The sequence below is a fragment of the Anser brachyrhynchus genome (genome assembly GCF_964034855.1).
Source record: "Anser brachyrhynchus genome assembly, chromosome: 2".
Classification (NCBI taxonomy): domain Eukaryota; kingdom Metazoa; phylum Chordata; class Aves; order Anseriformes; family Anatidae; genus Anser; species Anser brachyrhynchus.
In genome coordinates, this window is record NC_137695.1 from 124,155,868 (window position 1) to 124,169,676 (window position 13,809).

General features: G+C 39.4%; 1 long non-coding RNA gene across 1 annotated transcript in view; it reads right to left on the minus strand.

Moving 5' to 3' along the window:
- Window positions 1-1,247: 1,247 nt before the first annotated feature.
- The window catches only part of LOC308190753, a 46,535-nt gene continuing 33,973 nt past the window's right edge, over window positions 1,248-13,809 (minus strand). Inside the window, exons 2-3 of the long non-coding RNA XR_013947475.1 lie at window positions 5,891-6,055; window positions 1,248-2,562 (exon numbers count right to left, since the gene is read on the minus strand). This is a non-coding gene — a long non-coding RNA (uncharacterized lncRNA). The remainder of the gene's footprint in view (window positions 2,563-5,890; window positions 6,056-13,809) is intronic.

Consider the following 13,809-nt stretch of genomic DNA (forward strand, 5'->3'; position numbering starts at 1 on the left):
CACACCAATGCGTTTTCTAATGTCTCTCAGAGCTTCCATCTGATGTGCACCACAAAACAGATCCCTTGAACGCAAAGTTCTGGCATCCTTCAGGTATTTCTTTATTACTATTCTGCTCTGCTAAGAACGAGTCATACAGCACTGCCTTGCCACTGTAAACTGCTCATTCAGAATTTTGTTAGGAAATGACAGAAGTTAAGTGAATTTTTGTTTCCATGTTATATACTATCACGTTAGGTGGAGGGAATGTCATTTATTTTTGCATGGATCCTCAACCATATGTGAAACAGTTTTAATGGGGTGGGGGGGGAGAGAGAGAGAGAGAGAGAGAGGGAGACGTACGATACTGTAGGAAGCCACTACTATTTATCTCCCTTTAACCAATCACACATAAAATACTGCAGACAAAAGTTTACTACCTCTGGTGTTTGTGACAGCTTCCTCCTTCATTTTTACCTCAGACTTAGAGGGACAGTAGGCATAAGGAAGAGATCTGCTCATATCCCATGTTACAGGAAATTATTCTGTCTGATATCTGTGGAGGGAGAGATTAAGTTTATGCATCTACTAATGCAGAAGCCACGTTGGGGTCTCTAAACATGTATAACAGGATTCTTTATTTGGGATGTAGGACTCTGTATGGCAGACTTTGGTAGATATGAGCTGCATTATTCTGTGTGATTTTTGACAGAAAGTGGATACTTTTGACATTTTATGAATAATAAATTTGAACCATTTTAACATATTTCCAGAAAACATTCAGGAAAATAATCATATTTTTCTATTCTAAATGCATCCTGAGTCTATTACTTGCCCCCTACTACAAGAAAGAGTGAAAAAAAAAATTTGTAACAGGTGTCTTGATAAAAACATTAGAGAAACAACTACAGCTGACCCAATATTCCAAGCAGATATTCTCAGTGCAGTTGTTAACTGTTTATTTGTACATATATATATATATACACACACTTGTAAATATTGGTTCTTGGATGAGAACAAAAAATAACTATTTTCTTATTAATGACACTAGGCTCAAATTATAATTGTTACAAGTAGTAATATCTTTAAAAATGCAGTTCTATACCTATGAGCAGATATAGATTTTGCATTTCCATTACAATACTTTAATCTATGACCTTTGTCCTTTTATTACGATACTATTAAAATTAGGTTGTTGGAACAAAGATGTTGCTACTAATTTATTCATTGCTTTTTTTTTTTTTTTTTTTAACCCAAGGGTAGTAGAAAGGTCTGAAAAAGATTTTAAAACAGATACTTTTTTTATCTGTGATAATGCTTTCCCCATGAATACGCGGTTTTGCTGAGTCTAGCAAAGACTCTATTTTTGGCCTGAGGTTAAAATACATACATACAAAAAATCAGAACTTGGACCTTATAAACATGACTTGCCACTAATCAGAGGTATGCCTTATCAGTTCCTAAAAACAGATTTAAAACCAATATATTGAAAATAATATATATATATGCAATGCTATGTTGTAACTACTAACATTTCCATCCCCACAAGGCCTCAAGCAGTTTTTCAGTGCAGGAAGAAACACAAATGATGACATTATCATTTTGCATTTCATATCAGCACACTAAGCTAAATTTGCTAGTCTCTTTTCACAGAGAAGTATATCTAGAATAATTCCATTGCAGGCAATGATGCTGTGTACATCACTGGTGTAAGTGTACCAAATCATGTTTCTGCTACTTACATTTGCAATGCAAGTATGCAATGTAAGTATTTGCAATGTGGGGACAGAGGAAACGAAAAGGGAACAAAACTGAACCCCTTCCTATTTCCTTCCATATGCAGTACAGCCACTGACCCTCCCCAAAAGTTGCCTTTCCATAACCTACAGTATTTCCACACCTTTAGCATTTTGCATGTCAGATGTTAATGTTCAAAAAATGAACACCTTTTCACATTTGATTTCTTTGTTAAAAATCTGAATGGAGAAATTTCCAGCCTAAGATTATGACATAACTCACAGGACATACAACATGCCTTAGTTAGAGGCACTTGAGAGAATTTTACTTTGTCCATTTTAACTTTATTTAACAACAGTCATACACTGTTCACTTTAGCTCAGATTACACATTTAATTTCCTTAAGTGCTACTCTTAAAACATCGCCATGCTTAATGTTGACGTCTAAATGGTACCATTTGCGCTTAGCTTTGAACACCTCATTAAAGCAAATGGAGCAGGTAAGGAGGTAGAGCATCTGCCTTTGTGTAGGCAAATGGGGATTTGTATGCCTTTGTTTGTCTGGGAATAGTTTAGCACGATTTTCAGCCTGTGTAAATTGATGAAGCTCCATAGATTTCATCAGAGTTTCTCTGAGTTATATTAGTTACAGGTAAGGCAGAGTTTCCTGTGAGCTATGGGTAACAAAGTTTTCCCTACCTCCGTAAAGTCCCTTAGGAGATGTCTCCAGAGCACTGGCTGTTTATGAATTGGATATGGGTGCATCTGAAAGCAGGAGTTACTTCTATGTCACGTTTCCAGTATAGAGATCAAACTTGTCTTCCTTTCTCCACTTGAACATCAAATCTGTGTCAATTTATTACAGTGAGAAAAAAAAAAATAAAAAAGTACTTTTTAAATTAAAAATAAGGGAGGGGGCAGGAGAGACTAATTTTCCCTGATTTGCCAAAATTTCTCTCAAGTAAGCTCAAGCACAGAATATTTTGGAAGCCCTAATATATAAAAATATAGGACAATTATTTAAGTTATTCTAGGCTTTTATGCTAGCATTGCCTTTGGTGAACTAAGGCACATACATCAGAACTACTATAGATTTTTATATTACATGTATTTTTAAGAATTGTGGAATAAAAATAAATTAAAATAAAATAAAATAAAATAAAATAAAATAAATAAAATAAAATAAAATAAAATAAAATAAAATAAAATAAAATAAAATAAAATAAAATAAAATAAAATAAAATAAAATAAAATAAATAAAATAACAACAACAACAAAAAAAAGCATCTACTTAAATAAATAGATCAACAGATACCTCTAAATGAGCCTAAATGTGGTTTCCTTCATTGCAGTATCTGCAGTAGTATCAATGGACTACTGAGATTTCATCCTTTTCTACTGCAGCAAACCATAGCAATGATAGATTAGACAGATACTTTATCTTAAATGTGATTTAGCCATAGAGCTATTGTCAGTTGGTTGCATAGCTTCCTAAAATCTGCATTAGTGTCCTACCACCCTATAAATTGCCTCGTGTCTCCTCCGCTCCCACACCATCATGTGACTGCCTTGCCTTGCCAACAGAAAATACAGTGGTATACCATTAAGGTTTGAAAAATCCTTTGAGAACTTGGGATAAAAGGTGTCACATAAGCGCAAAGTATTATTATTATGATTTCATTGATGTCAACGTGAGCTGTAATAGTGGTGTGTTTTTGGTGTGGTTTTTTTTGGTTTGTTACTTAAAAGAGAAAGAAAAATTAGCCACTGCACAGTTCTCCCTCTGTTTCCAAAGCCAGCAGAGACCATCTAGGAATTTACAGCACTCTGCTTCAGATACCTGTTAACCCCTTTTGCCCCAAAATCTGGAACCAAGATTACACATGGCCGATGCCATTTCAACTTGGCATGAGTCTTGGAAACAAGGAGTTAATGCATGCCGAGCAGCTATTGCTTTTACTGACAGCATATGTTCATTATGAGATGAACAATTTAAGCCAACTGAGTACACAGGAACATTAATAGCAAAGGAATGGTGATATTAGCTTCAAAAAGCTTACATGTGAAATTCTACATTTTGTGAGGTTTTCACATTCACTTTTTTCCCAGATAATTTGTGCACTAAAAGTCTTAGCAACTTTTCTGAACCTAATAAACAAATGTTCCTCCTACTCGGACTCCCTCCTCTAATCTATTACCTAAATGGATTAGCCTCATTTTTTCCCCCACCATGAGTCAACGGCAAAGGAGGTTTCAATAAGTGAAAGCAAAGCTATTAACATTGCTTTGCAACTTTATTGATAGCACCAGTGGCAAAGCCATCTCCTGTCACTTGCTAGCATGGACTGATGCGGAGAGTCCCCATCTCCACGCCCAGCGGCAGGGAAACCCGGTGGTCAGCGAAGCCGAGTTTCCACAGCAACACCCAGTTACGTTTCCCAGGCAACCAGGCTCCTCAAAATCGGGTGGCAATCGGCAAGCGGAGTAGTTTGGGGACAGTAAAATCCATTTTCCCACTTCGCTGAAGTAGGAGCCACGCTTGCAGCAGGCGCAGGCGACCGCACTGCAGAGCAGGATGGCAGGGAAGAGGTGGCGGGAGGCCGGGTGCAGGATGCAGCTGCTTGTCCTGACTCACAGCTTCATGCAGCTTCTTCCATCTCCTCCCCTAGTCTAGCTGAGTGCTCAAAAAAAATTATCATACATTTCTATTTGCAGCTATTTTCTTCTTTTGCTAATTTCAGAGTTACCACTCCTACATTTCTGTCTATTTTAATACTATCTCATACATATTTTGTGCCAGCTTTGGGGAAAACTATGGTTTTTAACAATTCTGCTAACATTAGAGGACCAAATCTTGCTGTCTGCCTTCAATTCTTAATTCAAACAACACATCACTGCAGGCAAGGGAAGGTTTACCGAAGAGACAACAACAAAATTCGGATTCAAATTAACTTTATCACAAAAAAATCCTTGATTTGGGAGGAGGGGACAACAGGCTTATCCCTACTATTTAGACAGGCATGGGGACAGAATTTGATATGAACTCTTTAATACAATGCCCTGTTATTATTGACATTGACCCTGATTATTTTATCAATACCTGGTTTGCTGTCATCTGAGGACATTAGAGAAGGGGAGGGAAGGGGGACAACCAACATTTCCCAGGCAGAAAATCACCTCTCTGCTGTCTTGGCAACTATTCCCAGATTTGAGAAAATAAATGTCTCAATATTGTCGCTATCTAAGTTTTCTTGGACAACATTATAAGGCTGTGGAGTTTTACTACTTCAAAGAGCATATTGGCAGTTAGTCTTGTCCCTGCAGATGACAAGAATTCCAATAGACCAGGAATAACCTATCCGAGAATGAAAGGTAATGTTTCCAGCAGTTCTCAGTAAAACATTTTCATGACATGGGAGAACAACTCCAGACAAGACATACAGACCAATATGTGAGATGAACCAGTATCTCCATCTCCATGCGTTCATTAAAAGGAGCGTGGCCAGCAGGTCAAGGGAGGTGATCCTCCCCCTCTACTCTGCCCTGGTCAGGCCTCACCTGGAGTACTGTGTCCAGTTCTGGGCTCCCCGGTACAAAAAAGACAGGGATCTCCTAGAAAGAGTCCAGCAGAGGGCCACAAAGATGATACAGGGCCTGGAGCATCTTCCCTATGAAGAAAGGCTGAGAGACCTGGGTCTGTTCAGCCTGGAGAAAAGACTGAGAGGGGATCTCATCAATGTGTATAAATACCTGAGGTGTGGGAGACAGAGGGATTTGGCCAACCTCTTTTCAGTGGTTTGTGGGGATAGGACAAGGGGCAATGGCCACAAGATAGAGCACAGGAAGTTCCGCACCAACATGCAAAAGAACTTCTTCACGGTGAGCGTGACGGAGCACTGGAACAGGCTGCCCAGGGAGGTTGTGGAGTCTCCCTCTCTGGAGATACTCAAGGCCCATCTGGACGCCTACCTGGGCAGCCTGCTCTAGGGAACCTGCTTTGGCAGGGGGGTTGGACCCGATGATCTTTTGAGGTCCCTTCCAACCCCTTCAATTCTGTGATTCTGTGATCTGTTCATTAGTGCCATCAGGTGAAGCTGAAAATACTGTAGAATATTGTGTGATTCTTGTCACAGCCAAATATATATATATATTATTATTAGACAAACAGACTAACCTTGGCTTCTTTGGATATGGAAAACCACCCTGGTTTTGAAAGGTAGCTGGGCCCCAGCTTCACACTGTACCTTCTCGTGCCCATGTAGTCTGTGTCCCCTCTGCCCTCAGAGGCCATGAGAGAAGCTGCAGTCACACCAGGTCCACTTCTCATTGCCAGATGAGGCTAGAGAAAGAGACAAAAATTGAGGTCATTATCAGTGGACGCTGTTTTTTTAATTTATGTTCAACAAGCACACATGTGGGGATAACCACGTGGTGGGCGCTTCATCCTGCCAGAAATCAGTGACCTTCATGACTCCTGACTAAAGTCTAGGCCTGGGAGAAAATTATCCTATGTCACGAGAAGTTTTAATTTTTCCTCCCATAAATGTCATTATGAAGGTCAAAATAAGGCTTCTCCTGGAAATGTAAGCTACAAGACCTATCCTCTCTGCCTTCTTTTTAAATATATGGTATAATTGTTAGAAAATAAAATAAACATGACCTATTTGGTCAATGTTAGAAAAGGTTGTCCTATATTGCCTGCTTAGGATGGAGCAAGCACTGTTCATCTGTCCAGCCTCCTCCACCAACCACTGATGCAGGAAGAGTTTTATCCTGTACAAATAAGGAAGTCTAGTATTCAACTTACTAGTCACAAAATGTAAGAGGAAAAAAACATTCCTCTTCTGTCAGTAGAGGTAGGTCCAACACTACCAAAAACTTAGTTATCATAGGTAGACTTCTGTAAGATCAAAAAAAAAAAAAAATCAAGTTTTTTGAATTAACATTCTGGAAATTAGCTATCAAGACAGGCCATATGCATATTACAATGTATTCTCAGGTCATGTGATCTTTTAAATAATCACAGAATTATAAAAAGTCACTAACTACTAAAAAAAATAAAAAAGAACAAGTACCATCACTATTCTGTCTCTCACTTTGTCCTACAGCTTTATTATAGTTTAAGAGTCCCTGCCACTGAAGATCTTGAGTAACTGTGAAAAGCTCTTGCAGGCATGATGTACTCTTTTTCTCCACAGTATATATGCATTGGCCCAAGTGTTCAAGGAGGCTCTAGAAAATTACAGATGGGAAATCCAAATGGTTAAAGAGTGACAGTTGGCTGATATTTGGGTAGCGAGGGTCATCAGTTTACATCTGGAAGTTTTAGGGCTTGCTGTGACAGCATTAAGTAGGTCTGTGTATTTGGAGTCAAAGGGAATAAACAGTTAAAACAGCAGGAGGGCCAGAAGGCCCAGAGAAAGGAAAAATCATGGTCCGTCTTATCATGATAAACTATCACACTAGATTCTGCAGCTCTTTAAGGCTAAGAAAATCAAAGCTGGTGTTTTTTTTCAGCACATCTGCTTACAAAAATAAATAAAGAAAGAAATAAAGAAATAAATGGGGGAAGGACAAGGTTTTTCAGAAACAGCTGGTTGATTCTCTCTCTTTTCAGTGATTCAGTGCATCAGGGCCCAAGCAAATATCCATCAGAATAACGGTCTGATCACATACAAAATGAATATTGTGTTTATAGTAGAGCTCTCCCACACTTCTGAAAATTCTACGAAAAATTGCTCTGTTAGCATGGGCAGAGGCTACCTGGTATCACCATAATATTCTCAGCTCAGGCTGCTGTTAAGAACGAGCTTTCTCAACTCCTTGCACTGTTCATCATGTATTGCTGCTACAAGTAGGATTCTCAAAACTGTAGAGTGGAGGATTGCTGCGGTTCCTATGTTATTTTATAACCCAACAGCCAGCAAGTGCTATTAAATTCCCAGAGCGGAACTAGCACACAAACAGAATTCACAAGATGCCTTAAGTCTTGAGGATGCAGCTGCAGGGAACACACGTACTACACTGTCTAGGCTGCACAGGAAGATATTATACCCTGACTTTTTTTAAACCTTGTCCTCTGGCTTTAGACAGGTCCTCTGCAGTGCTCGGTGCTGACATTGTACGGTCCAGTAAGCTAAGACAGTTGAAGATCTCCTGTGAACTTGCTCTGTCTCTACCCAGCAGTCAGTCTGGCTTGACAGCAGGACTTTACATGGAGCAAAGTTCCACTTCTCATGAAAATAATTATTTTTGCTTTGTAGATATTGGCTACAAAGCCTGACAAGTCTTTGGATGATAGGAAATCTGTGAGTTGAGCTGCTATCCTTGGAATATTTCATCATAAAGCTCTACCGAGTCATATAAACACCTTTACAAGTATTTCTGGGAGAATGAAAGGCTTCGAAGGCTGGACCTATTGGTCCAACACAAATGATGCTGTGGGATACTGCTAGATGGCTCTTACTGCTTTCTGTGTGATCATGTTAGTGGGCAAGGCCAATGAAGCAAAGAAAAAGTATTAAAAGTTTTGTGAGGAAGGTTATAGAGTTCCTTGCTAATTTGCTAGCACTTGTCCATGAAACATCCAAGAAACAGCCCCTGCATTGCTAAAATGATTCTTGAACCTTCCTGTTTTTCCTTTGCTCACTTCCCTTAAAAGGCTTTGTCCAGCTTAAACCAAACAGACAGTCCTCTTCACTCCCATCTCAGCAAGGTCAAAATGGTTGAATAAGCCTTGAAGACAGAAGGAAAGTCAGCCAAAGGAACTAAGAGCTGCATATGCTGCAACAATGAGTATTTTCCTCTCTACTCTCAGGTCCGTTTGAAGCTTTTTCCCAAATGTGTTTATGAATCAGATTTTTACCATTACAATTGCAGTTTCTATCTTGGCATAGTCAAACATCCATGTTACTTTTCAGAGGAACTGCACAAGGTGCTTTGACAACATAACCTTGTTCAAGCTTAAAGGAGAGAGATTCGTGTAGCAGCAGCAAGAGAATGAAGAGAAAAATATGTTACCCTGGGTCCAATCTATCTGTGCTTAATACCTGCCCTTATCGTGCTTACCAAAAGTGATAAGGCCTGTTACTCAGTTTATTTTCCATTGCTGGGTTAAAGGTTACTGGTGATATTTAATATAATGATTCAGTTTTGGTTTTCCTAAAGCTTATCTTCCTTGTTTCTCCCCTGCTTTCAGTCCTTGTTGTAGATCAGGTGCCACGCAGCAGTTCCCAGAGCAAGCCTCTGCTCTTGGGATAGTATGGGTTGATCTCTGTTGCATTATCCTACCCTGGCAGCAGATGGTCCAGCATGACGATACTTTTCCTCACTGTTCCCAACATCAACCCAAGCTGCCTCATAAAAAGGAAAAAGAGTTACATCCTGCCACATCTGTGTACCAGAGCAGTGTTAAGTTCAAAGTTACTGTGGTGGCCCTGAGTGTCTGATATTTCCACCCCTTTTGTTCTTTTCCAGCATTGTGCCTAGGGCTTGATTATGAGTGCTCGCAGATCTAGTGATTTTCATCTCAACACACTGTCAGGATAAATCACTGGCAATGTCCTCTCACCAGGAGTTTGCAGTTCAAGGACTGCCTTTGGATCAGGCATTGCATGATTCAAATAAAAAATTCACATGCAAGTGTTTCATACTGTAGTGACAAGGTGCTATTGCTGCCTGCATTTAGTGACCTTTTTTAGGAGTGTGAAGGACTTGCTGCCAGAGATAGAAGTGTGAAATACCACAAACACTCCCAGAATTATGTTTTTGAGAACTTGTATATCAGAGCAACCCTGGGGTGCCACCTTTCTTTGTTCCTGGTCAGTCTTGCAAGAGGACCAATCCTTTTCTGGGATGTCAGTCTGTGCCTGAACAATCTCACCTCAGACTGACCCCAAAATCAAGGAATAACTTAAGCCAAAAGGGAGCTCTGCTGGACGCCTGGCTGGCCTCTCTACTCAAGGCAGGATCAATTAGGTCAAGTTGCTCATGGACTTTTCAAGATAAGATTTTAATGCCTCCAATGATAACAATTCTACCTGCCTGGTCCACCTGCTGAAATACATAAACACCCTCATGCTAAAAAAAAACACCCTCTATCTAATAGGACTTATTCCAACCTGCATCAGTTCCCTCTTGTGTTATCACTGTGCACCTTGAAATAGAGTCTAGCTACATCTTCTCTACACTCCCCTGAGGCAGCTGTAGATAGCAGTGAGGTCTCTCCAAAGCTTTTTCACCTTAACACTGAACAAACCCAATTCTCTTTACTTCTCTTCATACGTTATGTGCTTCAGCCCCCAGATAGTCTTGGGGGTCTTCACTGGACTCAGTCCAGCATGTCATCTCCATCTCCATTTGAACATTAAGAACATAAAAACTCTGAAAAGCAGATAAGATTATTTCCTCTGATACCCTTTTAGAGTCTCTAAAGGATTGGGAAGAAGTTGCATCTGATCTACTGCAACAACTCCCTGTAGATTTTTTGCAGCAGTTAAATTGCATTTTGTTGACTGAAAGAGTGGGAAACAACATATGAAAACAGAGACCAAAAAGGCTTTTAGTTACAAAATGTGAAACACTGTCTAAGCATTGCAGACAAAACATAATTCAGACTAACATTTTTGTCCTGAAGTAGATAAAGGTAGGAAGAGGTAGCCTAATTATTTCCTTCGGTATTTTTTCACAATTTCACATACTAACAGCGGTGCTGTAACTACTGCTTGGGACTTTATACTGATCCTATAATGGGACCTGACTGGTGGCAGAGCCCTGAAGATCATTAAAGAATTCTGCCATTTGTTAAAGAATTAAAACCAATGTTATTACTGAGAAAAGAATGCATTTGAATTCTGCAACTAGTATGTAATTCTTATGAAAATGGTACTAATTAGTGCCTAATAGGATTTTTAATTTTTTTTCTGCCAGATAGATACTTGAGTAATAGGACCTTGACTGAGCAATTGAATAACCAAAAATCATTACTATTAGTGTGCACTGGGTCTGTGCTGATCACCTAACCTGCCAAAAAAGGAAAAACTCATTGACCTTGTTTATCTATTTTTCTATTTCTGTTTGGTGGGTGCTTATGGCGAAGCAATAGTCCTTTGCAATTCCTGGGAATTAAGCACAGGTATTTTAATTTGACCTTTTCTAGGTTTTGAAAAAATGTTTCCACTAGTGTAGCTCAAGTGGATTAAATGGAATAACTACAACAAGGAATTTTCCCTTTTGTTTTAAAAGTGGAAGTTCTTTGGGGACTTGCTTCTTCCCTCTTCTTTTGATTAGGAAATCAGCAAAGGGCTATGCTTTGAATAGAGATACAGTAGGCACCTGTTCTGGAAGTACTACTTTATAATTAATTTTCCTGAGGGCAAACAGCATTTGTTGAAAGACACAGAGATTCAAGTTACGTAAGCAAGGTGGGCTGCTTCTCCTACAGATATAAAGCCCTATGTAAACAAGAACAAAGGCAGCGAAGACAGATACGTATCATTTTCATAACTTCTAACTCAACTTGTATAAACATAAACATCATCATATTATTCATTCCCCTTGGCATCACTTTGTGGTTTATTTGTTTTCTGATGTGCCCTATATCACTGCCTTTCTTCTTCCAGAGATGTGAATTGTCAGTAGTTTCCTTAGCTGCAGTTGCGCTCCTAAGAAATATGGGAAAATCCCTCATTATGTAATAGATAATAATGGGGGGATATAGGGGGGGTGGGGGGGGGGTGGGGGTGTTACAGCATCAACTGGTGGCATAATCCCCAAGAGAAAACAGACTTTAGTTGAACAATCAGAAAACTGGCTTGCTTTATGTTGTTTACACTGCTGCTTGCTAATGGATCACCATAAAGGAAGCAAAAGGACTCTTACACTATTGAGTATGCTATCATGGGAGTCTTCTGAGTGTGCCTTTTTTATTTGCTGCAGTCAGGTTAATGAGCTCACCAGCCCACTTGATGTCGAGGACTTTGTAACAAAGCAATCTCTCATTAAATGCTGCCTGGCACCACTCTCTTGAAGCAAAGGGACATTCAGATTATTGAATGCCTTTGTATTCCTCATTCCTACCAGGCTATGGCGTCCAGCAGTGGCATCAGTCCCGCACACTTCCTGGCAGCCATCCAGTCATGCGCCTGCCCTCTTCAAACTGCATGGGCATTTGCCAATCTAAGCAGCACTAGTAGGCAAACAAGCATGGCACACGACTGCTTTGGCCGGTAGCCAGATGTGCAGCTGAACCATCTCCCTTCCCGCTACTGTACGGAGAAGCACATTCCTTTCCCATTCTCTCCCATTCAGTTGATTTACATGTCGAAGTTTTGTTGCAATACAAAGGAATGTGCATTTATCTGCATTCTCTTTCTGCTTCAACACCTTTTTTTAGTCTCAGCAGTGCAGGTCATGAATTCATCTGTGGCTTTATTTAAATACCTCCTGGCTGACAGTTTCTTCAATGAAATGACCCCAGAGTGTTATCAGCTCGCTAGCAGGTGTGTCTTTTTATTCAGAATCTTGCAGGCAATGGTGCATCCTGGGTAAAGAGCAATCTAGGCATGATCCAGCTCTTCCCTACATTACTCATGAGATTTAATGGTTCGCTGTCATGAAAGAGCTTACAAAGACTTTTTTTTTTTTTTTTTAAGTTGGCTTTCCACTGGGCTTTGTGCCCTGAGATAGTTTGACACAAGCAGACAAAATGATAAAGGCGGCATTTTTATGAAAGGCTTCATCTCATTCAAAAATATATACATTCAGCCTAAGACAGGCAATAGTTTTTAGTTGTATGATACTAATGAGATATTTAATAGCAATGTGGCTGCTCTGTGTATAGTTCCACTAGTAAACAGCCTTGCAAAGCATCATGTTTGCTGCTGTCCCTGTGTGTGTCTGAGCACACACACACGCGTTTGGTTCACATTCAATAGGTCTCTAATGTTGAAGAAAATCCTGAAAGTCTAGTTACTAGAGTGGTAAGAGAAAACCACATTGAATAAAGATAAATAAATTCCTTAAATAACAAAGTTAAGGAAAAGATTGCAGGCAACAGAATCAATTCCCTTGTCCTTCCAAATGTTGTCATTCAGTGTTTTAGGACACTTTTCTTTACAGGGCTGCTGCTTTTTCTGTCCTGTCAAGGATGGGGAGGTAAAATGTGGTGCCTAGAATTATTTTCAGAGGTCTTGCACCTTTCAGGGTGCAGGGTACTCTGGGAATGGTTCTCCAGGGCACTCTTTCTCTCCCCCAAGCAAATAACAAGTTTGTTCATACCAGCAAACCAAGTTCAACCTCAGCCAGGGTTCACCCCCACTATAAGTAATTTTCAATTCCTTCCAGCAGAAGATTGAGGAGAGGTCTTATGCACATGATGATTGCCTGCTCAGAAACAAAAGTGATAGGACTCACCTTTCCCTTCTTGGGAAATTATTCAGAAAAAATAAAGTTCTTTGTCCGTCTGTCAGCTAAAAGACATAAAAGGACAATAAAGATGATGGGAAAAGATTTCTTCTTGACTTGAGGTCAAATAGAGTTTTGCTGGGGCAGAATCCAAATGGTTTTGTTCCTGCATCCATTGAAATTAGCAAGCAAGTTCTTGTTGACTTAGTGAACAGGCCTGTGATTCACAAATTTGGCTAATCCACTCATATTTTCAATATGAGATTTTGAAAAGGTCACAGAATGCAGCATCAAGACTGTTGTCCCCAGAAGGGGCTTGAGAACATGCAAAGATAATAAAAACTATTGTCTAGCTTATCAGTATTCAATACATACTAGCTGTATTGATTAATAAGACAAGATGATGCTGGGTTTAGGAATGTGGGAAGGTCTTATTTATTTTCATCTCTCTCTATTCTGTCCTTAGTAAACAGGTGGTTTTTTAATAGGAAGAATACTAGCTTGATTCAGCACCAAAAATCCCAATTACGTGTGCTTTACATTACAGTGGAAGATATAAGTTTTAAAACCAGGAATTTTTAAAATTTAATGAAAATGGCAGAAGGTGAGCATTATTAAAAAAATATTATACCATAGAAAAAAATGAGCAAACCATAAAGGTTTTATATCCTTTCATATGCAAAGAATAAA